The following is a 27,522-nucleotide window of genomic DNA, read 5'->3' as shown; positions in this document are numbered from 1 at the left end:
TGACCACCAGTCTTTTCCCATAATGATCACTGCATAATCAATGTCTTATACATAAATGCTTCAGTAATATGATGTCTGACTGACTTCAGGCATTCATTACAAACTACAAACTAAAATGGAACCAGCACTTCTGGACCCAAGCCCTCGATGTGAGACCAATCCTGGCCCAGAAAATAACCGGAATCTTTCCACTCTTCATGGATTGGAGACTAGCAAAAGACACAATGATGAGGACTGTTCCTAAGTGAGGGAAATACCCCTAAAATACTGCATGAATTGAATACAATACATACCACAAATGGCTCTAAGACTTTCTAGAGTGATGAAAGAATAGGCTTTCATAATTGTTTGCTGACTGTACAAATGAATGAGTAAAATATCACAGCAAAACTTAGACGATCTACTATAAATCAGAGAAAACACCCATGATCAAACAAATACACCTTCCATGTAGCTGAAATGGAATGGTGGCTGGAATATACACAAAATGCATAGTTATGTAAAATTTTAAAGACAGTAGAAGTAGTTCAGCCAGACCAAAACAGTTCCTTAATCCCTCCCCTAGAATCAAACTGCTAGTTGCTATGTCCCTGAAGAAAGATGTATTTTCCTGTAATATAGTCTGAAAAAAAAAATCCCAGTACTTTGGAAAATGGCATAATTTGACTTGAGAAAATGTAACAGTTAAGAGCACATGTTTCTGATAGACTACACTGGCCCCAGTGAAGTCATCTAAAACAGAACAAACTACACATCTCTTCTCGAGCTCCAAGGTACCATCAGAACAGCATCTTCCTCTTCACTAAAGCAATGTGAAACTAAAAGCACATTTTAAGAGCTAGAATATATGCCTCAACATTGACACCATCCAATGTTAAAATTAATCTTTAATATTAAAGATACATGACTACCTAGTAGTCTATTAGAGTTCATGTCCTACTGGCTTCTAAAAACCATGTTCCAAGTATAACCTAATCAATAACTGAGACAGTTTTCTAAGTTCAAAAGCCCTATCACCAACTTAGTCCTCCCCCTACAACCTACTGACTTACCAGCATTTCTTCACTCTGTGCAACCTGTTTCATGGGGTAGCTTCAGCTTGCTGAGTGCTAAAATGTCTGGACAGGATGGCTATGATCCCCTTCCTGTGTGCTGAAATGGGATTTCAAAACTTCTGACAAGACTGCTGGCCCAAGTTAACTCTCTTCCTAACAACTATCAAGGTAAAATAGGGCTGGGATGGACAAGAGAGAAGCAAGAGAGTTCTCAATTCCTGCATTCATGGCCATTCTCTACCACTTTCTCATCTTTCCTCACACATTTCCCTTTGTTCCCAGGAGTCTTACACTCTAAATCAGCTAAAATGCCTCACTCTAACATGGAGGAGGAAATATGGGGTTATAGGATATGTAGAGCTGAGGCAATGCAGGGTTATAACTAGCTTAAGTCCACAAGTCCTTCCAGCAGCTCCTTAATCCCTCCCCTAGAACCAAACTGCTACTTGCTACATCCCTACAGAAAGATGTTTTTCCCTGTAAGACAGTCTGGCTCCATTTTTTATGTTTGACTGCTGACAGTCCTCAAGCCCTACTACACCTCCCACCTTCCCTTTCTGCCCCACATTTGGGTAAGCCGGCAAGAAAGCCCAAGGCACATGTAGGAGTTTCAAACCATCCAAGCCCAACTAGGTGGGCAAGAAGTCTTTAGCCGACCTCACTGTTTAAACACTATACAAGCCAAGCCAGTCTCCTTAAGACACTTTCAGCCTGCTTGAGAGCCTACCCTGTGATCACCCTCAAAGCTTCAAGATGTGAGTAAGACTTTTTATACTCTTTTGGTGTGTGTGTGGCCTCATCAGCCTTTGACATATAAATCATACTTTGGGTGGGGTTTATCCCACCTCTGTAGAGCGGCCACCGCATTTCCCAAGTGAACGACCCTGTCTACTCCTTCTGACTTCAATCCATGTCTGAGCAAGCGAGCCACTTAGTACACCAGATACCCCACTGTGCCCATGAGAACCCTCTCCCACTAATAAAACAAGGCTAGTGTGGTTACACACACACACACACACACACACACACACACACACACACACCCCCATCAGGAAGCAGGAGGCCTGAGGACTGGTGCCCATCCACCACTGACTAACCATATGACTTTAGAACAACATCAATGAGTCTCATTTTCTATACCTCCCCTGTCTAATAAGATCATGGTAAGCATCAATTCTGGCAGGATATCGGACATCACATTGAAAACTATTAACACCAAAAAATTCCATAGTTCCCTGAGGTGGCGGTCCATCTCTCTCCCCCAACACAAAGTTCTGCTCTTTTAGTCTCCTTGGGGGGGGGTCCCTCTGTCTCTGCTCTAAAGGCTTTTGTGGGAAGCTACTAGTTCACTAAAACAAGCAAACCAAAAACCCTCCTCTCTTCAGTACACATATACCCACCCTAGCATAAGCAACAGTTAACAGAGGATGAAGTAACCCCTTCTAAGGAATTATCCACATAAGTAGGTTAACACCAGGTCAAATCTCTTACATTATAAAGCACTGAAGATCACCTACCATATCACACCCACCAGAGCCAACATGTGGGATCACCTTCCAATTCCTCAGCCCTTTGGAAGAAGAGCGTATTTTGGTCAAACCACAGAGAATCAATCCTACTTAAAACAACACTTATAATAAGGAAAAGCTCAAAAACCAAACAGACGTCCATTTTGAAAAATCTAACTATAACAACAGTCACCTCCAAGTTAGTTATCCAGACATCAGGGTTGGGATAAAGTATATCAAAAAGCCCTCCAACTCTTTTATTAGTAATGGCTCCAGTACTCATTAAACACACACACACACACACACACACACACACACACACACAACCCCACACCATTTAGGTCTTAAATGTAGAAATGGATCCAAGCAGAACTCAGGGAAATCGCCCTAGCTTTGGTACCAGCTGATCTGGAAGGTGCTACTCAGCAGTCTCAGCTGCCTCAGCTCTGACACTGTACAGAGGTCAGCCAATGCTCCCACTGCACTAGCATCTGTGTTCTGCCTGTGGGTCCAAATAGACAAGTGAGCCAACTCCTGGAAAGAGTGCACTTTTAGAAATCACACACACTCCACCAGCCTGAAAGATGTTCATGAGCTCAAGCACAGCCCACAAAATCCTCTGAGAGGTAGGTAAACAGCCAAATACCAAATATGTAAATTCTTCAGTTATCTGGTACCCTTGGGAAAAATGTCACATGAAAGTTATCAAGAAAGCACCGTATGATAAACTATACACCCAGGAAAGCAGCCTATTTCACTTTAGCATCCAGCACAACAGTAGCTATTTAACAATCCTAGCCCACAAGAGTTCATACATTCATCACATTATTTATCCATGCCTCTCTCTATCCAGTACTAGGGATGAAGAGATACAAGCCTGGACCAAAGACAGAGCCATAAATAAAGAATTATAATAAGACAGTAGTATCAGTTGAATATTACTGTACTTAACATCTACTATGTGCTAGTCCAGCAGTTTTCAAAACGTGGTTCCTGAATCCCTGGGGCTCCCCATGAAGCTTTCAGGCGGTCTACAAAGTCAAAACTAATTGCATTATAATATTAAAACTTTTTCCCCCTTTTAAATGTGTTAACATTTGCAGTAATGGTGCAAATGCAATAATAAGTAAAACTGCTGACAGCTCTGTCAAATCAAGGTAGTGACACCAAACTGTATCAACAGTTATTCTATTCTTCACCTCATGCACTGACATAAGGGGGGGGTGGGGGTGGACAGTTTTGCTTAAGAATGCCTTTGATGAAATATTTAAAATTACTAATTTTATTAAATCTCTACCCTTGAGTACATATCTTTTTAATATTCTATGTGAAAAAATGGGAAGTATTTCAAGAGTCACATTGAGGAAAAACACTTTAAGCATGTGGCAACTATTTGAGTTGTAAGCTACAATTGCCACTTTTTTCACTGAATACCTCTTTTACCTGAAAGAACATATGACAAACTATGGTGATTCAGACTTGAATATTTGTTAATTTTTCAAGATGTTTGACAAAGTGAGCCTTTTACTTTTTTTTTTTTTTTTTGAGCCTGTTACTTTAAATATTTATTGTCAATGATAAAATGCAAGGTTTTGCCTACAAGTTAGAACTCTGGGAAATTCTTCTCTGCCACCATAACCTTGATGCTTCCAAAAAATTCAGACTTTTCTGATAAGCTCAGTGGTGAATCAAATGCAATTTTAGATAGATGGACAGATAGATAGATGATAGATAGATAGATAGATAGATAGATAGATAGATAGATAGATAGATAGATGATAGATAGATAGATAGATAGATAGATAGATAGATAGATAGATAATAGATAGATAGATAGATAGATGATAGATAGATGATAGATTAGATAGATAGATAGATAGATAGATAGATAGATAGATAGATGATAGATAGATGATAGATAGATAGATAGATAGATAGATAGATAGATAGATAGATAGATGATAGATAGATAGATAGATAGATAGATGATAGATAGATGATAGATAGATAGATAGATAGATAGATAGATAGATAGATAGATAGATAGATAGATAGATAGATAGATGATAGATAGATGATAGATAGATAGATAGATGATAGATAGATAGATGATAGATAGATGATAGATAGATGATAGATAGATGATAGATAGATAGATGATAGATAGATGATAGATAGATGATAGATAGATGATAGATAGATGATAGATAGATGATAGATAGATAGATGATAGATAGATGATAGATAGATGATAGATAGATGATAGATAGATGATAGATAGATGATAGATAGATGATAGATGATAGATAGATAGATAGATGATAGATAGATAGATAGATAGATAGATAGATAGATAGATAGATAGTAGATAGATGATAGATAGATAGATAGATAGATAGATAGATAGATAGATAGATAGACAGACAGACAGACAGACAGACAGACAGACAGATAGATAGATAGATAGATAGATAGATAGATAGATAGATAGATGATAGATAGATAGATGATAGATAGATAGATGATAGATGATAGATGGATAGATGATAGATGATAGATAGATAGATAGATAGATAGATGATAGATAGATAGATAGATAGATAGATAGATAGATAGATAGATAGATAGATAGATGATAGATAGATAGATAGATAGATAGATAGATAGATAGATAGATAGATAGATAGATAGATAGATGATAGATAGATGATAGATGATAGATAGATAGATGATGATAGATAGATAGATAGATAGATAGATAGATATAGATAGATAGATAGATAGATAGATAGATAGATAGATAGATAGATAGATAGATAGATAGATAGATGATAGAGAGAGGGAGAGAGAGAGAGAGAGATCGATCTAGGCAACTCAGTAAACCAATATTTTCCATATGATCAAAGCATGAAGTTATAAAATCTTGCATGGGTAAAAGATCCATTCAAAATACAAGCTAAATCAATAAATTTTAATGTAACAGAATAAATGGCTTCAGATTCTTCAATGCAACTAACGTTTAATAAACTACCACTTGTCAAGTTTTGGTGTAGTATCAAAGAATATCCACATAATGTAGAAAAGGATATAAGAAAAATACTCCCAATCACTCCACTTACCATCATACTCAAAGGTGAAAGGTTGAAAGTTATTCCTCTAAGATCAGAAACAAGACAAGGATGCCCCCTCTCTCCACTCCTATTCAGCACAGTACTGGAAATCCTAGCCAGATTAATAAGGCAAGAAAAAGAAATAAAAGGCATCAGAACTGGAAAGAAAGAGGTAAATTTTGCTCTAGTTGCAGATGATGCAATTTTATATTCCACCAAAAATCTGTTAGATATAATCAACAAGTTCAATAAAGTTACAGGATACAAAGTTAATATGTAAAAATTAGTAGTTTTTTTTTTTAATATACTAACAATGAAGTATCTGAAAAAGAAAATGATGCAGTATACTTGCCACTTTATTATACAGCTCACCAGAACATGTGCTTGATCTTTGGGATACTGAAGGAGATGAATGGGCTTCAGAGTGAATGTGGCAGTTAAAAAAAAAACAAACAAACTTCATTTTTTGGACCTGTATATGCAGCTGTTTTGGAATGCAGTTATTTCCTTATTCAGTTTCAACTATAAGTCTGCTACAGTCACATCACAATATTCAGTGGTGAAACCTTATTTGTTACTGTCACTCCCATTCCTTTTTGTTTAGAATCAGAATAAAGTCATATTTCACATGAAATAAAAATTTTTAAAAACCATGATCCCATTTACAATAGAATCAAAAAGAATAAAATCCATAGGAATAAATTTAACCAAGGAGATGAATTTCTACACTGAAAACTACAGAACTGTGATGAAATAAATCTAAGACAACACAAATAAATGAAAAGGTATCCCCATGTTCATGGATTAGAAGAATTAAATTGTTAAAATGTCTACAGTACAAAAAGCCATCTATAGATTCAATACAATCCCCGTCAAGATTCCAATGGCATTTTTTACAGATAGAAAAAACAATCCTAAAATTTATATGGAATAACAGAGATCCCAAAGAGCCAAAGCAATCCTGAGAAAGAATAAAGCAGGAGGTATCACACTTCCTGATTTCCAGCTATATCATAAAGCTATAGTAATCAAAATAGCACAGTACTGGCATAAAAACAGACATATAAAGCCATGGAACAAAATAAAGTCCCAAAATAAACCTAAGTCAACCAATATTTGACAACAAAGCCAAGAATACTCAATGGAGAAAAAACAGTCTCTTCAATAAATGGTGGTGAGAAAATTGGATATTCATATGCAAAAGAATAAACTAGATCCCCTATCTTACACCTCTTACAAAAATTAACTCAATGAATTAAAGCCAAAGGTAAGACTTGAAACCATAAAACTCCTAGAAGAAAACATAGAAAAAAAAAGCTCCTTGACATGGTTCTTGATAAATATTTTTTTGGATATGACACCTAAAGCACAAGCAACAAAATAAAAAATAACTAAGTAGGACTACATCAAACTAAAGAGTTTACAGAGTTAAAGAAACCATCAACAAAACAAAAATGCAACCTACTGAATGGGAGCATACACTTGCCAGTGATACATACAACAAGGGATTAATATCCAAAATATACTAAGAACTTAATAACAGCAACAAAAAAATAATAATAATCCAATTTAAAAATGGGCAAAGGATCTGAATAGTCATTTTTCCAAAGATGACATACAAATGGCCATCAGGTAAATGAAAAGGTGCTCAACCTCATTAATATTAGGGAAATGCAAGTTGAAACCGCAGTAAGGTATCACTTCACACCTGACAGAATAGCTATTATCAAAAAGACAAGAAATAACAAGAGTTAGTGGAGAAGTGAAGAAAAGAGCCCTTGTGCACTGCTAATGGGACTGAAAATTGGTACAGGCACTCTTAAAAAACAGTATGGAGCCCTGGCCATACTGTTTTTAATAGTGGCTCAGTTGGATGGAGGCACTGTGTACTGGAAGGTCACAGGTTTGACTCCCAATCAGGGCACATACCTAGGTTGTGGGTATAATCTCTGGTTGAGGTGTATACCAGAAGCAACTGATGGGTGTGTCTCTCTCACATTGATGATGTTTCTCTTTCTCACTCTCTCCCACCTCCCTAAAATCAATTATTAATTAAATAATTAAAAACCAGTATGGAAATTCCGCAAAAAATTTAGAATCTAATTACCATATCATCCAGCAATTTTACTTCTGGGTGTATATCCAAAGAAAACAAAAAAACTCTTTCAAAGAGGTATCTGCACCCTCATGTTCATAGCAGCATTCTTTACAATAGCCAAAACACAGAAACAACCTAAGTGTCCATCAATGGATGTATAGATAAAAAAGTTGTAGCACATATATATAATAAATGAATACTATTCAGCCATACAAAAAAAGGAAATGTTGCCATTTGAGACAACATGGATTATGCTAAGACAACATGGAAGACAACATGAGGGCATTATGCTAAGTGAAATAAGTCAGAGGAAGACTAATACTGTATGATCACACTGATATGCGGAATTAAAAACAAACAAACAAAAAAAAAAACCTCAAAAAAAAGAGATCAGATTTGTGGCTACCAGAGGCAGGGATGAGAGGTGAGGGAATTGTATTAAGGTGATGAAAAGGTACAAACTTTTAGTTTAAGATAGAGAAGTATGGGGAATGTAATGTATAACATGATTATTATAGACAGCCCTGCTGTATTGTATATTTGAAAGTTGCTAAGAGTGTAAATCCTAAAAGTTGTTATCACAAGAAAAAAAAATTTTTTTCTTGTTGTATCTATATGAGATCATGGATATTAACTAACTTATTGTGGCAATCATTTCATAATATATGCAAGTCAAGTCATCATGCTGTATTACCTGAAACTTATACAGTGCTATATGTCAATTATATTGCAACAAAACTGGAAATATAAATAAAATTTTTAATTAAAAAAATTAATCCTTCCTTTTCCAACCTCATCTGTGTATAGCTAGATTTTCTTCATATTTTTTCAACCAAAGCAGCATATAACAAAAGATTGACAATGGATGCATATATGAAATTCTAACTGCCTTCTAGTAAAGATATAATAAAAAAGCATAAAACAAAGCTACTCTTCTCACCAAAGGTTTTATTTTGGAAATCTTAGGATTTTATAAAAAAATTTATTTGTTAATATTATATAATAGGTATGTTATATTATTTTAAAATAAATTATTTTTAAGTTATCAATTTTAATTTCTAATATGATGAATATAGACAAAATCTCTTTGGGTTATTCAATAACTTTTTCCTGAGATATATTTCACATACCATAAAATTCACTACTTATACTTTCAATGGTTTTTAGTATATTTAGAAGGTTATATATTATCAGCATTATCCAATTCCAGAATATTTTCATCATCCTAAAAAGAAATCCCATACCCATTAGCAGTCACTCTCACTCTCCACAAGCCCTGGCAACCATTAACCTATTTCTGGTCTCTATGGATTTATCTATTCTAGATATTCCATATGAATGTAATCATACTATTTGTGGCCTTTTGTAACTGGCTTCTTTCACTAAGCATGTTTTCAAGGATCATTCATGTTGTAGCATGTATCAGTGCTTCACTATATTTTATGGCTAAGTAATGCGTATGGATATAACATATTGTGTTTATCCATACATCCACTGATGGACATCTGGGTTGTTTCCACTTTGGGGCTATTACGAATAATGCTGTTATGAATGTTCATGTACAAGTTTTTGTATGCACATATGTTTTCAATTCTCTTTGGTATACACCTAAGAGTGAAACTGCTGGGTCATATGGTAACTATGTTTAACTTTCTGAGGAACTGCCAAACTGTTTTCTAGAGTGGCTGCCACCCTTTTACATTCCCACCAACAATGTATGAGGGTTTCAATAATTTTTAACACTGTAAATGAGGTGCTCAGACCAAAAAGTTTGAGAACTGCTGTGCTAGGCTGAGGGGATACTGAGATAAGATAGTCCCTTTCCTCAAGGAGGTCATAAAGTACCACAGCTCAGACTCAGAGAAACAGATTAAAAAATCACCACTTAAGAGCTTCTGAGATATAGCATATGTAGCCATTTTCCTGCCTTCAGCCCACCCCCAATAATGGAGCAGTTCTCCATTCAGTTTCTTTTTTTTTTTTTTAATCCTCACTGGAGTATATTTCTTCCATTGATTTTTAGAGAGAGTGGAAGGGAGGGGGAAGAGGGAGGAAGGGAGAGAGAGAGAGAGACAGACAGAGACAGAGACAGAGACAGAGACGGGGACGGGGACGGGGACAGGGACAGGGACAGGGACAGAAACAGAAACATCCATGCGATGGATTGGTTGCCTCCCACACATGCCCCCACTGGGGTGGGGATCAGACCTGCAACCCAGATACGTGCCCTACCGGAATCAACCTAAATTGTAGATCCTCAGGTGCACAGTCCTATGCTCTAACCACTGAGCCATGCCAGCCAGGGCTCCATTCAGTTTCTTCTCTGTTGGTGCCTGTGGTTCTGCCATTGTTACTCATCCTTAGTGTCTCTTTTTCTCTTGCTGTTTCCGCTGGGCTCCTTAGCTTTCCATAAAGCACTGCCTACTATGGCATCAAAAGACTAAAAGAGCACTTCACTTTCTGCCCTTAGTAAGCTCTTCTCCACGAAACTTTTATAGTCAGAGAACTCATATTTCTTCACCTACAAATACAATTTTTCTTAACTACTTGTAAGTTTCAGCACTACTCCTAAATTCCAAGGGTAGATTCTCTATAACTGAGGGTTTGCAATATTTATTACATTTGTGAAGCAGAAAAACCTAAGGCCTAACTATACTGAAACCAAGTCTCAGATGGTTTTTGGAGAGAATTAAGTCCCTTTGAATATCAGTACCTTAACAAATCAAACAATATTATTCAATATTTAGAATACTAAAAAATAGTGACCCCTCAGAAGTATAATTACAGGATTAAGAATGTGCTTTATAATCACATGACCCAAAAGCATATTTTCTTAATATAAATTTTAACTGGAATAAACATATAAAGAAATTGCATAGTTTATGTGGTAGACAGAATAATGACCCCCACCTCCAAAGATGTCCATCTACCAATTCCCAGAAACTAGGATTATGCTATCTTTCATGGCAGTAGGGAATCAAGGTAGCAGAAAGAATTAAAGTTGCTAATCAGCTGACTTTAAAATAGGGAGGGTATCCTAGATGTTCCAGATGGGCCCAATATAATCTAAGGGTCCTTAAAAAGTGAAGAGGGAGTTAAAATGATAAGAACTCAAACCACTGTTGCTGGCTTTAAAGATGGGGTAAGGAGCCTAGAACCAAGGAATATGAACAACTTCCAGAGCAGGAAAAGGCAATGAAATGGGTTCTCCCCTGGAGCCTCCAAAAAGGAACATAGCCCTACCAACAGCCTGGTTTTTGCACACTTGAGACCCATGGCCGACTTCCAAACTAAAGTACTGTAAAATAATAAATCTTGGTTGTGTAAGCCACTAAGTCTGTCGTAATTTGTTATGGCAGCAACAGGAAACTAATACAGTTTAAATCTTTCCCCCCCCAGAAATTATACTTTTAATATTCCTGCTTGCCCCACTCTCAGCCCCCACCCCATTCCATAAGAAAGAAGCATTGACCTATTTACACTCTTCCTCTAGAGCTTTTCAACTTCCTTTCTTACAGTTTGAACTCTTATTCTTAAGCCCTTTTTCCTGTCAAATTATAAGCATCAGGGTACCTGCTTAGTACCACTTCCCAAGAAGTGTTGGCAGTGTGTTTCTGTCTCCTTTGCATCCTGGTTTTAACGATCTAAATCTCTTCACTTTTTCCCCATTTGTCAGTATTATCTTTGGCATAGTTACCTATTTTCCAAAGACACATATATTAAGACCTGTAGTTTGCTAGGAATTATAAGTTTCAGAATGTGTATCTTGACAAACCAAGAAACAATTTACAAAGATCAAAGTTGTATCACCATTCAATGGAATACTTAAAATTAGCTCAAGTACAGAACAGCACCCCACCTGCAACTGCAGAACATCTCAACACAATCTCTTAGTTGAAAGTGTCATTTGTCACTAGTCTTTACAGCACAAGACATATTTCATAGCAATGAAAATTAATGTGCACTCATTTATTACAAAGATGGATGAGGAAAAAAACTCCATGTGACTGCCTATGGAGATGAACACAGTATTCTTTTAAAATATTTATACTGGTATGTCGGGTTCTCATAAAGCAAGCTCTTTCCCTTTTCTCTGTTAGAAAACATTTGTATCCCTACTGAGAAACAAGAAGAATCAGCTACCCAGCAACAATATCAAATACATTAAAAATGAATAAGAAAAAAAAATTAACCTCATGGTAATATTACTTCTCTGGTTTCATAAACTATATTATATGTACATTTCACACAGCTGCCCTACTAAAACTTCTAAGCCTCAGCATCTGTTCTGAAAAGAAGAGGGCCAAAATATAATCACTTAATATACCCAGAATTCTGTGGGCAAAAACAAAGCTAAGGAATTTTAATCAAGGAAACTTGAACTTTATAAGCTGTGCCTCTTGTTATAAAATAAACATCTAATTATGTGCTTTTTCCAACTAGTTGTCAATCAAAAATTTAAAAAAAGAACACTGTACAAAATGACAGTACCAACCACATATACACTACTTTCCTAGAATAAATACTTCCTTCTGTGCAATCACAATGAAAAAAATGAAACTGTTATTTGCAAAGGACACTTTTGAAAACAAGTCAACATAGTCATAAAGAGGCATTCACTCCTCTTTACTGTATGCATTATACTATAACCATAGGCCCTGGAATGGAAGCACAAAGCAGAATATACCATCTCTACACTCAATGTAACTAAGAGCACACCAACCCACTCTCCTCTGACCTACATCATTCATCCAGAGGTTCAATTAAGCATTGCTGGGAAGTAAAAAACCCATTATTAACAACTGTAGTAAGGTCTACTGAGCACTTACTATGTGCTGGAAGTGGGCCCCACATTTTTAAAAGGTACATTTCATTTTCCCAATTTTGCAAATTATCAAAGCAACAGGATGTAACCACATCCAGTGAGAAGCAGAGTTGATATTCAAACTCAAGCCCAACTCAGGTTTGTCTTCTGAGAGTTATATACATTTTCTCATTACATTTTATTACATTTAAAATTATTCCAGGATTTCAAAATCCTTTCAGTTTATAACCTAGCAGAGGAAAGAAAAGCATGAATAAAAATAACCACAATTTTGCCCAGCGGCATGGCTCAGAAGTTGAGTATCAACCTATGTATGACCCAGGAGATTACAATTCGATTCCTGGTCAGAGCACATGCCCAGGTTGTAGGCTCAATCCCCAGCAGGGGGCATGCAGGAGGCAGCAGATTAATGACTCTTCTCTCTCATCATTGATGTTTCTCTCTCTCTCTCCCTCTCCTTTCCTCTCTCTGAAATGAATAAAGACATATTTAAAAAAAAAACACAAAAAACAAAACCCCACAATTTTAAGCAGTGTGCTTCAATTCTCTCTGATATAAGATATCATTAACTAACACGTAGTAAGACAGACACAAAGAAGGCAGAGCGGGAAAGGGGAATTCCTGGCAAGTGCATAACTGGCACAAACAAAGGCACGTCGTCAGCAAACAAGTCAGGAAATGTTCGAACAATGACAAATGGAACAGAGAGTCTGAGAAGGCAAGCAGTGAGAGAAATGGCCAGATAGACTGGAGCCCTAAATCATGGCTTTTGCTCATCATGGCCTCGCATACTGTGGAAAGACTGGGTTTATAGCAGAGACTCACTGTGAGTGGTCTCAGATTTTGCAGAGAAGAAGGTAACAACACAGACTTTGGAAAGCTACCCCCACGCACATTGCCAACAAGTGAAAATCCTCTTCCACCTGACAGAAAAAAATGAAGTGATGATGTGAATGCAGTGGTTACCTCCTGAGACTTGATCCTCTCCTTCCTCGTGTCAGAGTTAACGGGATCTCTGGGAGGATCCTGTCCTCTTCCTGCCCTCCCAGGTTGGCTCTGTAATAATTTTGAATCTTTCCCTCTACACTGGCTCTACCCTCTGAGCCTTCAAAACACATACGCATGTGTCATTTGGGAAAAACAACCATGTCTTTTCACTTTGAAATCTCACAAATGAGTGGTCTGTCCTAACTGATGCACCCTTTGTCCCCTGTCCCCTTGAATGTAGCAATTTAGCTTCCGTTCTCACTGAAATCTGTAAGGAACACACCAAACTGCTATCAGTAAGTAACTCACCAAAACAATGGAACCTACCCAGTCTTCATCAACATGCCTAAATACTCAACACTGTTGATCATCCTCTTCATCTTGAAGCTCTTTCTTCCTTTAACTTTTGCAGCTCTCTTTCCTGCTTTCTGTCCCAACTCCCTCACCAACCTTCTCTGTTTTTTGCAAATCCTCTTGCCTTCCCATCAAGCGTACTGCATTCTCAGCCTCCATCCTGTGCTCCCTGCCAGTACCATGGAAATAATTACAACATCCCTGCCCTGGGCTGAGCCTCCTAAGATGGAGCTCCACATCTAAACCCGTGGGGAGGATGAAAACACCCGTCACCCACTGCTACAGACTTGGCTTGTGGGAGGATGAGACATTTAGACAGGCAGGTAAAGTGAGATAGTTAAGGGCCCCTCACAAGCCAGGGAAGGTCAGTAAAGGTCACTTGAGGAGGGAAGGAACTTGTTCAAAGTAGTGTTTGAAGATTATCCTGACATGATTGTGAAGGGTGGCTCTAAAAGTAGAAATGGAGGCAAGGAAGACCAGCCCCAGGAAATAAAGGCAGAAACTAGTGTGGCAACAGTGAAAATAGGACAGAAGGGGAAGCGTGAGAGTCCAAGTTGAATGAACAAAGAGGCATTAGCATCCAGGCCCCTTGCATCAATCAGCCAGTCACTAAACAGGATTCACATTCTTCCTGTGTTCTCACATTGGGCTAAGCAGTCATATTATTGACATTAACCATATACAGTTTCTGCTCTGAAGGGACACACGGGCTCTGTGGGGAAGACAGGAAAAGAAATCCAGCCTTTTTTAAAAAACCTCATAGAACAGCAAGTGAAATAACAATTAACAATGAACAGGATTTAAGAGTTTCGATCCAAGATTAGATAGGATATAGTTGACCAAAGGAAGGAAAGTAGTAATAGGGAAAGTATGAAGTACCTCACATCACCTGGCCAAATCTCTGGAATAACAGCAATAAAAACAGAGCAAAAGATTCCTAAATTTATAATTATAATTTTCAATGTAGGCTTCATACCTAGCCTGCTTCCTGGTACACAGCAAATACACATAAATGTCCAAGGAATAATGGGTGGGGTAACACAGGATTCACTTCCCGTCTTTGAGCAATACCCTCACCATTGAAATCCTGGGGTGGTTTTGAGGCATGTATGAGCTAAAGCTTAAGGGCAAATCATCAGTGCAATTTACTAAAAATGCAGGTTCCCCAGTCCTATCCTGCAAATTCTGATTTAGAAATCTGTATTTTCAAATGGCCAACTGGATAATTCTGATGCAAATACTGTATAGGTCATACTTGTGTTCTTCAAATGGTGTGCAAAGTTTAGAGTTACACAAGTCAGAATTCAAATGAACTGTATTAAGATATTTGGTCACTTCTAATCTAATAAAATATTGATTTCTCTGAGGTCCAATTACGAAATACTCTTGTGATAATGCGCAGAAGCAGAAGAATACTCAATTACATATTAGTAAGCTTAATCTCAGAAACATATCTCAATTGCAAATTTTATCTATCTTTAGCCCACCTAAGTGTTGGTTCAGCACACTAATAAAAATCCCATGAAGATTTCAGGCAAGATAAATGTAACAGAGGAAAGACCAATGGAGCAGTTTTCTCAAAAGGGTATATTAAACCAAGAATGTGTTCTCTTAATTTATATTTTCATAATTCTTTCCATAAAGAATTGATTGGAATTTCTTGTTTTCTGAAAGAAAGAATCCAAGTTTTCAGGAATTACAGAAGCAGTTCTGTTAGAAACAGTTAGTGCCAGAGACAACTTCACTAAACTCTGTTGAGCCTTTACCCCTAGCTTTGCAACTGTGTTAACAAATCTATCCCTGAAATCAAACAATGTTCATACCCTTAACAGTTTGGCCATACCTCTGGTGGGATGAAATGGAGTACTAATGAGTCCAAGGTCACGGGTAGGGTATCTGTCAAGGCTCACTTGTCCTGTTCTGCCCCTCTATCCCGCTGACACCCACAGTCACCAGCATCTCTTATACTCTTAACCAATCCTGTCCAGAGTTTTCTGCCTGAAAATTTATTAATCCAGACTGATTTTTATATGTTTTGCACTGAACTACTTCCATAAAGTACACTAGTTGGATTTCCATGATGTCAGAGCAACAGGAAGTTCCTCGAGATTAATAGGCAGGCTACTGTTGCACCAGAAAAGTGAAAAACACTGAACAATATCTGAACTTAAACAGTGATAAGATCTAAGAATTCAGTAATGGAAAGTACACCAGCTTGGAGTGTGGAGATCTGCTGGCTCAACCCAGCCTTAACAGCCTTTCACCAGAGTTAGCCTCATGACCTCCAATAACTCTGAGCCTTGCTTAGTCAAAGTCAAGTAAGATGATCTCCAAGGCCCTTCAAAGGATCTAAAATTTATGATTTTAAGACTCCACAAAAAAAACTTCTTTAACCCCAACTCAGAAGGGCACTCCCCATGCCCACAGCAGGCCTGCCTAACTCAAAGGGCCGGGCTATGGGGCACAGTCAGTGCTCTGGAGCATCATTCAGCCCTGTCTCTAGTGAGCAATCTAAAAACCTAAAACAAGGATGCAGACAGTTCCACTGCAAACCAGAGAATAGTTTCACTAGCAGAGATATGCCTATGACAGCTGATCCAAGTGTAAAATGGCAACCACAGTCTCCTACTTCCTGAAAATAACAAGTACATATATGAGTATAACAAACAATTGGCAACAGATGAAAAGAAGCAAAAAAGTTAAAGACAATTTCATGTAAGAAAAACTCAGAATTTTAAAAAAGCTTACCAATTCAATTTTAAAAGTGCATTTTTGGGTTGTTGGGGGTTTTTTGCAAATTAGGGAAAGACTATGATTATTCCATTTTTGTGGCAGAGCAGTTTCTGCAAATGAAAACTACTGGGACACAATCTAAATCAATCCTAGAGATAAGGGTCAAAACCCAAACCCCAGAAAATTTACAAGACTTGCCCAACGTCACGCAGCTAAAGACTAAGTGAGCATTATGATGTCTGGTCTCCTGATTTCTGGCCAGGTGTTTTTCCTGGCCTTCCCAAATAAGCAATTCTCATCTGGATTATAATGACTTCTACACAAGACGACGCTGCAGCCTCAACTCTAATCAATCCCAACATTTCCCACTTTCAAGAGTTTCCTTAGCATGTGCACTTAAATCACTCTTTTGATAATCTTACCCTTTTCCTTGTGTTGGTAAAAAATTACTAATGTCCTTCTGTCTAAGTGTGAAGCAAGTATTTAAACCAGCATCTATACTCCCAAAATTTTTTAAAGGATGTATGTGTGGAGAGGGGGGTGACTAATTTTTGTACCTCATTACTAGGGAGATCAGGCAAAATTAGAGGTCCCCTGAGAGAAAATTTTGGTAAAGACACATTACACTTCTAGTAATTCAAACATGCCTTTTTCTGGTTTAAGAAAACGACTTTCAAACTGCAGACCTGTGGAGATGTCCAAGGAAAAGATACATTTACACAGATGTGCCCTGAAAGCCCTGCCCACCTCCAGATTATACAGCTCCAGAGGAAAAAGGGAAGACAAACCCTAACAATGTCTCTTCTGTTGAAGAGGCTACCTTTGGGAAGTCAGCCTCCTTCAGAATGGCATTCCAAAGATGTCTAACCTGCCCCAAGTTTTAAAGTGTTTGTTTTATTCTATAAGATCCATGAGACTTGAGCCCATGTTATTTCAAAAGAAATGACCTTTACTTAGTAATATTAATATTTATTGAGTGCTTACTTTGTACCAAGCACTTTATCTTTTTATTTCATTTTATCCCCCAAACAATTATGTGAGGTAGATACTTTTATTATCTCATTTTACGGAAAGGAAATTGAGGCTAAAGGAAGTTAAATGCCAGGCCCAGTCTCAGCCAGACTGAAGAGACCCTGCTATGGACCCCTGGGTCTTCCTGCCTTTCAATAATAACTTTAAGGACAAGAACAACCAATGACATTGGTAAATATCCCCGTCTCCAGAGAGGAATTCTGATTTCCCTGTTTTTTACCACCCCTCCAATATATGCCACTAATAACCAATGAATCACCTAAAACCTCTAACTTAATTACACTGCTGCCCTGCCGATAAACCTTCCTCACTGCCTAAAAATAGAGCTCAAATTCCCTAGCCTTTTACATAGCATTAGTCCACTTCCCAAGTCTTCTCTCTTCACTCCTACATGAACCTTTACATTGGCGAGAATTAATTACTCCCTGAAGTACTTCAAAGTCTAAATACTTCAAAGTCTAAATAGTTTCTGAATGCCTGCTGCATCCCACTTATTCCATTCCTACTTATTGAGCATCTACTAGTGCCAGCACTGCACTAGACTCTGGGGAACAATCATAAACAGGATGGACTTGGCCTCTGCCTCACAGAACTGAGAGGCAAGCCTTATTCGTACCACGCTCCATGCCTGGAATGCTCATCCTCTCCTTTTCATCAAAATTCCACTTAGGCTCCAAGGTTTATAGTAAGCCCCCATCCCACCCCTCTACAAGCCCCCACTCTCCATCTTACTGGTTCTGTCCATGGTCTTCCTCCTCCAACATGGGTCATGTGGCCTACACCACTAACATGACACTGCCTGTGGTGCCCTTAACATTCCTCTATAGCAACAATAACTCAGTAATGGATGTAAGTACGGTACAGTGGCAGGCATTCAAGAGATGTTCAAAAAGGGTTAATCTATTTGCCTCTTCCACCTTCTCATATAGTTAATATTTCTTGTTTTGTGACTTCGTTGTGTATCTTGTTTCCCAAATAATTCTCTATTCTCTGATAAGTACTGTGATTCCCATTCATAAACAGCCCTACACACTGCACACGTTCAGTACTTGTTGAAAGAAAAACCCTTTTCACCTTCCATTCTAAAGTTTGTAAATTTCATCTACTTGGTAGCAGTCATGCACTGGCCCAAATTAATGTTTTAGTACAGGTCTGTTCCCACCACAATTTTAAAATTATCACTTAAAAAATACAGGCAAATAAGCACATGAAAAAATATTATACATCATACATCAGAGAAATGCAAACTAAAACAATGAGCTATCACCACACACCAATCAGACTGGCCAAAATCTGAACACTGCCACCAAATGCTGGTGAGGATAGAGAAGAACCCTAAGTTACTGCTGGTGGGAATGCAAAATGGTATAGCCCCTTTGGAAGGCAGTTTGGAAGTTTCTTATCCAACAATTGTGTTCCTTGGTATTTACCCAAAGAAGTTGAAAATTTATGTCCACACAAAAACCTGCATATAAAACAGCACTTTTATTCATAACTGCCAAAACTGGGAAGCAACTAAGATGTCCTTCAGCAGGTGAACTGACAAACTGTGGTACATCCAGACAATGGAATATTAATCAGCCCTAAAAAGAAATGAGCTATCAGGCCATGAAAAGACATGTAGGAACCTTAAATGCATGTTACTAAAAAGTCAATGTGAAAAGGCTATATACTGTCTAATTCCAACTATATAACACTCTAGAAAAGGCAAAACTATGGAGACAATAAAAAGATATGTGGTCACCAGGGGCTGGAGGGAAAGAAGGGATGAATAGGAGCCCAGATGATATTTAGGACAGGGAAACTATTCTGTTGATACTGTGATGATGGATACATGTCATTATACATTTGTCCAAACCCACAGAATGTGCACCACCAAGAATGAATCCTAAGGTAAACTATAGAATTTGGGTCATTATGATGTGTCAACATAGGCTCATTGATTATAATAAATGTACCACTCCGGTGGGGGATGTTATTAATGGGGAAGTCTATGTATATGTGGGGGCAGGAGGTATATGATAAACCTCTGTACCTTCCTCTCAATTTTGCCATGAACGTAAAACTTCTCTTAAAAAATTAATTAATTAAATGCAGGCCACTTTCTTTCAAGAAGCCTCTGAACTTGAGACCTTTCTCAAAACTAAGATAAGATAGCATCCCTACCAAAAGTGTGAAAGAAAAAAGATCACCTTTTGTCCCAAATGTAAAATAAACACCTATTTTCAATGTCAGACTGAAAGCACTGACCCCAGACAGTTGGGCCTTGTGAACAACACACCATTGTGCTTAGATGACGCTCAGTGCAAGAACACAAGAGACCCTGTTCCTCAACCCCTGAGGAGAGAATTAAAGGGCTCCAGATTTACAGTCCCAGGAACTATGTTTCTCTATTAAGTGACACAATAGGCAGCGTGTGCAGAACCACAGGCAGAAAGAAAGAATGTTGGGGAAAGCTCCCAAAAGACCTGTCAAATGAGCCTCAACCTGGTTCCATGGAGGCACCTTTAAGACATCACCCCCAATGTGAAATACACCACATTCAGGGTCACTTTATTTTTTACCTAAACAGATCAGAAAGAATAGACAAACAAAAGATTTATGAATGTGCAGATGCTACCTTAAAGTTACCTTTGTGTAAACATACAACCCCCAAAACGTTCCTCACTCTGATTAACCACCTTTCACAAATGCCAATTTAGAAGGTAAATTGGTACAACCTGAGGGGGAGGGGCAGCAGGGAGTACTTTGACAGTATACACTAAATAAAACAAAACTCTAAATATAGACTTATCCTTTGACTTGAAAATTCTAATCCTAGGAATTTCCTATGGAACAAAACAAAGATGTACCCCCAAAATGCATGTACATGATTAGTCTTCTAAGAATTGTATTTGATGTAAAAAAAGAATAGGAGATAAGTAAATGATGGCAGAGCCATAAAATAGGATTCAATAGCAATTAAAAATGATGAGACACAAGAAATAACTTGTTGACACAGAAAAGTTTATGTGAAAAAATTACATTTTAAAATGGTACCCAAAAGATATCTCTCACATAAGGTACTCCAAGAGGAAAGAATCAATAAGGTAACATCATTTCCATGATGCTTTAATGGAGATTTTAGATTAAACAATGGACAATTCAGTTACCCTATGAATGTCTGTGTCCACTTAAATTATTAGCATCCAAATTAGATGACTCAAAGAACTAGCAAGAGTAGCCCTAGATCTGTGCTTTTCCAGCAACAGTAGCCACTAACCACATGTAGCTATCTACATTTAAATCCTTTAAAAATAAATAAACTTTAAAATTCAGTTTCTCGTTCTAACTAGTCATATTTCAAGTGCTCAATAGCCACATGTGGCTGGTAAGCACACATATTGAACATTTCCATCATGAAAGAAAGTTCTATTAGAAAGTACTGCCCTAGAACAAAAAGAAAAGGGTAGGCTCAAAGGGGATAAAATGGAGTTTAACTAATAAAGAATACAAGTATAGCCCAAGCTTCCAGGTTAGTGTTATGAACCCTGAGAAAGAAGACACCTACTAAAAAGGGCTCCTGGTGGCTAACTGGGCTCAAATTTAAAATTTAAAACAAAACAAAACAAAAAATCCTGAGCCTAGCAGCCATTTCTGCACAGGGGCCTTACATGCAAACTGCACTTCAGGGAGAAGTCTGCACTGAGCTACATGCCTCTGCACTGAACTGCCTGCCTGCACTGTGTTTCTGCCATCTGAGTCAGTCCTTATAAAGGAGGTTCCGGAATCCTGCTTCAACCAATAGCACTGAGGCTTTCCCTATCCAGTCAGAGCTGCATAGCTATATCCCCATCAACATGTTCATTGGCCAATCAAACTGCAAGGATTTGGAATCCTTATCTGCATGAAGATGGACCAATCAGGGACCAAGGACAGGGACTTGTCTATATAAATCAGCTCTCCTCTGGCTCTGGGAGCACACTTTCCCTTTCCACCAAAGACTGGCTTTCCCCTTTCTAAGGCCAGGATGGGCTGCAACACTGAAATATCTCTCAAGAGCAGAGTGGAGCAGACTAGCACAGGCCAGAGCAGACTAGCACTGAGCAGAGCAGAGCTGTGTAGCCAGGGAGGGGCTTGGCCCCAGGGCTGCCTGGCCCCAGTGGCACCTCACAGCCATGTGGTACCACAGTTGAGCTGTTTTGCACTGAATAAAGTTTCTTTCTTCACCATACCCCAAACTGGGGATTCCTACTGGGTGCTGAACTGTTGTCAATGACCATCAGTTGACAGTGTCAGCATTAAGCTGTAGCATGGCCTATATAGCAATTGCTAAAAAATGCTGGATTCTTTTTTCAACTCCCAATTAATAGGAATGCCACTAATGATTTATAATAAACATAAATGAAGTATGCATCTAAGTGAGACCCTTTGAAACCCAAGTCTACAAACACTGAACTTAATCCAATGATATAACCACCACACAAAGAAACTTCTGTGCTATTCTTTAGAAATGAATTTAGAGCCAGTTATTCAAAAAGAAGTCTCATTTCTTAAATTTAGATCCAAATCAGTATTAAAATGTTTGATCACTCAACTTAAACATGAGGCCCCAAATCACATGCTGTTTTTTACAAAACAAAAGAATCGGATTTATTCTCAAAAGGCAAGTGATTGCTACCATCTATCTCATCAAGAAAACAAATGTGTAACAAGCTAAAATGAAATTCTGTAATATTTTTAGAAAGCCAGTCTCATTTGAGATGCAATCAAATTATATACACACACACATATATACACACACACACACACACATATATATGCAAACTGGTATCTCTGAATGGATACAGAAACAATAGAAAAAGAGAACAAGTATGCATTCGCTAAACATACTCTAACAGCATCTCTATATTCCTGAGATGTATCAGCTCTCAATTTTTCAGGTTAATGAACATGAATAAGAGATTCAGCCATCCACATAGAAGAGAATCTCTGCCCATTCCCAATAACAGACAAATAACTTCCATCTGGTTTTGTAATGCATTAATAATTTTATAGCTGATAAATAAGTTTAACTATTATCAGAGAAAGTGGGGAGGGGTCCTCTTCCCCACTAGGTGCTGCTGGGGGTGAAGTTCTTAGAATATCTCAAGTAAAATAATTTCCTGAGACTTGTATGGGACAGTGAGTGATTTTTATTTGTGTGAAATTAAATTCCTGGGTTTCCAAAGTCCCATTTCCCTTAGTCCAGTCATAGGAGAAGTGTAGCTGGGGTTTCAGTAAAGCTAGAAGCAAAGCCAGTGTCCAGACTTTCTTTTCCATGTTGGAGCTGGGTACAGTACAGCATCAGGATAGTTACACTCCATTAGTCCATTGTGTGTGGGAGTCCGCATGGCGGTGAACCACACAGGAGAATGTCAGGGGAGTACAACCCAAGCAACAAGAGTACCAAGGGTCCCGAAAGCACAAGAGAGCAAATTACTTTGTTCAGGGAATCAAGTATCCCAAATTTCTGTGTGCTTGCAATGGCCACACCCATTCTGGCCAACCATCTCTGTCCCCAGATGTGATAGACAGCAAGCACCTTCCCTATAACCCCATTCATGTATTTTCCCTTTGTACAGTCCCCTTCCCCTAATGTTTTACAGGGAACATGCTTATAATGTCTGGCCTTCCCTTTGCTCCTTTCCTATTGTTAATAACTAGTTTAATTACAACAGTATTGTCTTCATTTTAAACTCCTTATTTTGAGATTATATAAGATTTATAAAAATACTTCAGAGAGTTCTCATATACCTCTCACCTAGCTTCCCCTAAAGTTAAAACCTTATACAGCCATACTACAATATCCAAAACTAAGAAACTAAACTTGATACTTTTAACTAAAGATTTTATTTAGATTAATTATCATTTTCTTTTTACCTCATATGGTACTAAACTGGCAATTTCTAAGCATATAAAGATTAACAGAAGCAAAAGATAACTGACAACCTCAAAACCCAGGGAAGCTAACCAAAAATATCTCAATTTGCAACAGCTAATCCAATGGCAGGTAATCTTGACAATAACATAGAAATGAGGGAGAATTTTAGTTCTGGTTACTCATTCTTTTGTGGTTTTTGATTTTTTTAAGTTCAATATTTTTTCAATTGGTAGTAGGAAGCACAGAAATGTCTCCTGATTTATTAAGCACAGAAGAAATAAATCTGAGTTTTGTTTTGACTTAAAGATATAAAGGCTGCAGTAAAAAAGGCTACTTTGTCATGAAGACGAGTTAAACACAAATATATATGTGTGTATTTTTTTCCTTTTCTAGCTCAGTATCAAATTTATGTTACTTTTGCTTTCAATTCCAAATGTCCTCCAGGGAAGATAATCAATCTTATTTATACTCCATAAACCTTAACAGCTCAATAAACATCACCAGATAAGTTTGAAATGGAACTAGTAAGTATGAAAGCCCAGTGATAAAAATCTTTCACCTGAATTTGGAATCTTCTACCTTGTAAAGCGCTAGTGTCCAAAGTTCAGCATGATTCAACAAACATTTAAGTTGACTGATTGTTAAACATACCCTAATTGGCTAGTTTCAAAAGCATGTACATGATGGTCCTGGACCTAATGGAGCACAAGCACTAGAACTCACAATAGAAAACTTCCACATTGTGACAATAATGATTCAATTCTCACTTAGAATCATTCCTCAAATCAGATTTATACAGCTTTTGCTTTGGTAAAGACCTTCTATTGTAAAACAAGATGATTTTTAAGACTACAATAACTATAAGAAAGAGTTAATACACTAATCTATAAAGAACCCAAATTATTTTTATTTATTTATATTTATTGTAAAAAGTATTACAGGGAGCCCGGCCGGGCGTGGCTCAGCGGTTGAGTATCAACCTAGGATCCAGGCAATCGGGGTTCGATTCCTGGTCAGGGCACATGCCCCGGTTGCTGGCTTGGTCCCCAGTCGGGGGCATGCAGGAGGCAGCCGATCAATGACTCTCTCATCAATGATGTTTCGATCTCTCTCTCTCCCTCTCCTTTCCTCTCTCTGAAATCAATAAAGATATATTTTAAAAATTTTTTTAAAGTATTACAGGGAGAAACAAGATTCCAGCGTAGGTAACAGCTGTACCTGCCACCTCCCACAACCACATCAAAATTACAACTAAAATACAGAACAACCATCACTCAGAGCCTCCTGAAATCTAGCTGAACAGAAAGAAGCCCTACAACCAGCGAACTAAACAAGCATTGAGACCAGAAGGAGGGGCAGAGATGCGGGCGGATTGGGACTGAATCCCGTAGACTTGACTGCGGGCCCACACCTGGCACTGCAGTTTAAACCAAAGAGGGATATCTCGGCAGTGGAGGGCTCCCGGAGGAGTGAGGGGTCCCAGCACCACATCGGGCTCCCAGCCCAACTCCAGGGCCAGGAAAAGAAGTCCCCACAACTTTAGGCTGTAAAAACCAGCAGGGACTGTCACTGAGGGACGTGGAGGCTGCGGGAGTCCCAGGCTTTGCTCTTAAAGGACCCGCGCACAGCCCACGCACAGACAAACTCAGACGTGCTCCCTCTGAGCTCCAGCGCTGGGCAGCAGCCTGAAAGGAACCTGGGAAATCTGGGGAGGAACTAACTTGCCTGAAATCAGGGCTACAGCTGGAGGGGCAGCTTTCTCCCAGATAGAAGAGCTGGCAGAGGCCATTGCACCTTTGGCAGGCCCTCCCCAAATAGAGCCGGCAGGCAGGCAGGCGCCATATTTGAATCTCCAGCACCTGACTCTTACCTTTGGCCCCACCTTGATTACTGGAGACGCCGCCCCTCACTAATTACAAGCTCATCCAAGCCATTTCCAGTGGCTTTTCTATGCAAGTGGCCTCTTGAGCCTCATGCTTAGGACTTTCCTAAAATCTTTCAAACAAGCAGCAGCATACCCCACAGGGCTTGATAAGTGGTCCCAGGCCTGGCGCTAGAGGCAGCCTACACTGGCTCATAGCGTGGACTCTCCTGGACAACTCCAAGCACAGCACAAGTAGCAGCCAACTACAGTTTGCTGTGTAGCTCATGCTGGGTGACCCTGGCCAAGGCACTGGCAAAGGCTGACTTTGCACCTCCCAGGAGGCCCCAGAGACAGTGCACCTGGTGGTCAGACTCCACCACGCTGGATTACAACTCTACCACATCCACAAGTGACACACTCAAGGGGTGCACTTGGTGAACACTAAAGCTCCACTGAGGTAAATCCTGTTCCACAGGGGTGTCTCCAGCACAGCAGCTCTTTGGCTGTAGTTGCAGCTGGTCCTCACAGCCAGTTGGCCTGGGGGTCAATTCCTCCCAGTGACACCAACAGCAACCAAGGCTCAACTGCAACAGGACAGTGCACACTGCCCACACAGGAAAGCACCTAGAAGGCCCAGCTCAGGTGACTCAGGAGGCTGAGCCACTGGGCCCTACAGGACACCTACTACACAAAGCGACTCTACAAATTCCAGGAGACATAGCAGCTCTACCTAATACATAGAAACAAACACCTGGAAGCAGCCAAAATGTGGAGGCAAAGAAACATGTCACAAAGGAAAGGAAAGGAGAAATCTCCAGAAAAGGAACTAAATGAAATAGAACCAAGCAAGCTACTAGATACAGAGTTCAGAATTATGGTTATAACGATGCTGAAGGATATTAGTAAGACTATTACAAAAACAAGTGAGACCATTGATGACCTATTAAAATACCTATCAGAAATGAAGGCTACACAAACTGAAATGAAGAATAATTTACAGGGAATCAACAGTAGAGTAGAGGACGCTGAGAATCATATCAGCTATTTGGAACATGGGGAAACAAAAAGCACCCAACCAGAAGAGCAAAAAGAAAAAAGAAAGAAAAAGAAAAAAGAATCCGGAAATATGAAGATAGCATAAGGAGCTTCTGGGACAACTTCAAGAGTCCCAGCGTTCGTATTATTGGGGTGCCAGAAGGAGAGGAAAGAGAGCAAGAAATTGAAAACCTATTTGAAAAAATAATGACAGAAAACTTCCCCTACCTGGGGAAAGAAATAGACTTACAAGTCCAGGAAGCACAGAGGGTCCCAAGCAAGAGGAACCCAAAGAGGCCCACAGCAAGACACATCATAATTAAAATGCCAAAGGTTAAAGACAAAGAGAGAATCTTAAAAGCAGCAAGAGAAAAGCAGTTAGTTACCTACAAGGGAGCACCCATATGGCTCTCAGCTGACTGCTCAACAGAAACCTTGCAGGCCAGAAGGGAGTGACAAGAAATATTCAAAGTGATGAATAGCAAGAGCCTACAACCAAGATTACTCTACCCAGCAAAGCTATCATTTAGAATTGAAGTTCAGATAAAGAGCTTCTCAGACAAGGAAAAGCTAAAGGAGTTCACCATCACCAGACCAGTACTATGTGAAATGTTGAAGGGTCTTCTTTAACAAGAAGCTAATGAACAAAAGAATTTGACAAACTAAATGGATCCAGAGACACTCACTCATGCAACAGACGATCATATTTCAGAGGGAAGAGGGAAGGGGGTGGAGGGTGGGAAGAGGTTGACCAAAGAAGTTATATGCATACGTGCATAACCCGTGGACACAGGCAATGACAGGGTGAAGGCCTGAGGAGGTGGTAGGAGCGAGGTGAAGGGTGTCAATTTTGGGGGGGAAAAATGGGACACCTGTACTGCTTTCAACAATAAAGATAAATTTTAAAAAAAGAAAAGAAAAAGTATTACCGATATCCCCCCTTTTTCTCCCCATTGAATCCCTCCACTCCACATCCACCCCCCCCCCAGGCATTCACCACACTACTGTCTGTGTCCATG

General features: G+C 38.8%; 1 protein-coding gene across 5 annotated transcripts in view; it reads right to left on the bottom strand.

Annotated features, from left to right (window-relative positions):
* CCNY (cyclin Y) overlaps positions 1 to 27,522 on the bottom strand; it is a 201,451-nt gene that overhangs the window by 133,485 nt on the left and 40,444 nt on the right. Inside the window, exon 1 of one of the 5 annotated variants that reach the window (XM_016197147.2) lies at positions 5,683 to 5,984. The exons of the other annotated variants lie outside the window; for them this stretch is intronic. The gene's annotated coding sequence lies outside the window, so the exon portion shown is untranslated. Of the gene's footprint in view, positions 1 to 5,682; positions 5,985 to 27,522 lie in introns of those variants that run through there. 5 annotated transcript variants of the gene reach the window in all.

The sequence above is a fragment of the Miniopterus natalensis genome, chromosome 1 (genome assembly GCF_054644295.1).
Source record: "Miniopterus natalensis isolate mMinNat1 chromosome 1, mMinNat1.hap1, whole genome shotgun sequence".
In the NCBI taxonomy this organism is placed as follows: Eukaryota; Metazoa; Chordata; class Mammalia; order Chiroptera; family Miniopteridae; genus Miniopterus; species Miniopterus natalensis.
Note: the sequence above shows the minus strand (reverse complement) of the source record. Positions and strands in the feature narration are given on the sequence as shown.